The sequence below is a fragment of the Amblyomma maculatum genome, chromosome 7 (genome assembly GCF_055883805.1).
Source record: "Amblyomma maculatum isolate TAMU_Amacu chromosome 7, ASM5588380v1, whole genome shotgun sequence".
Lineage (NCBI taxonomy): Eukaryota > Metazoa > Arthropoda > Arachnida > Ixodida > Ixodidae > Amblyomma > Amblyomma maculatum.
In genome coordinates this window covers 9,056,327-9,057,235 of record NC_139350.1, presented here as the reverse complement: position 1 = coordinate 9,057,235, position 909 = coordinate 9,056,327, and positions in this window count along the sequence as shown.

Genomic DNA, 909 nt, shown 5'->3' with positions numbered 1-909 from the left:
TAGCCCTATTTCAAACTTTTTTTTTAAATTGCAATAAACATTATCTTTTTGTGAACCCTGCCCTTGTTTTGTGCATATTTACTGCTTGCTCATGAGCGGCAATTTTCATTAATATGGCCACTCCTATTTGAAAGGCCATTATTGTCCCAGCAAGTTCGATGTGCTGTCACGAATATGGCTTGAATGAAAAAGGCTGCATTTAATGGCCCGCACAGGCAGTGCCACAAAATGTGTAATCTTGGCATCATCAATGGGACATGAATGGAGTAGCCAGTGTACCCATTAACCATTGGATGAATATTGGTATCGACAATATGTGGCATGAATGGAGTAGCCAGTGCACCTGCAATGGCTAACCATTGGTATGATATTGGCATTGACAATGGGCCATCAATGGAATAGCTGGTATTAAACAGATATTGGTAATACAATGATGGTATAATGCTGGACAGTATTGGCAAGAATCATGGTGCATGAATGGAAAGTCTGATATTGTGCCTACATTGGTGGCTCCAGCTTGGTTGAACACTGGACCATTCTTGGAACGAAAGATGGGCCAAGAATGGAGAATGTAGTAAAATGCCCAAATGCCAATATCGATCCAATATTGATGCCATTGTTTTCCAGTAATGAACCATTGTTGGACCAATGTTGGTGTGCTGCTTGGGCGTGACCTGCTGCTAGAAAATTCAGTCTCAATCTTCCTGGCCGGTTTGTTCATATAGGGAGCTGGCCTGTAATTCCTGTCTGTCACTTTCTTGGCATACTTGACAAGAAGGATTCTGATAAATTTTTCAGATATTAAAGAAGCGGACCTTATAGGCTGTTGTTAATTCCTTCAGGGTAACTCAGCAATGACGATTTCTCAATTGCGCTGCTTGAATCGGGATTTGAAGTACTTCGAGAGCA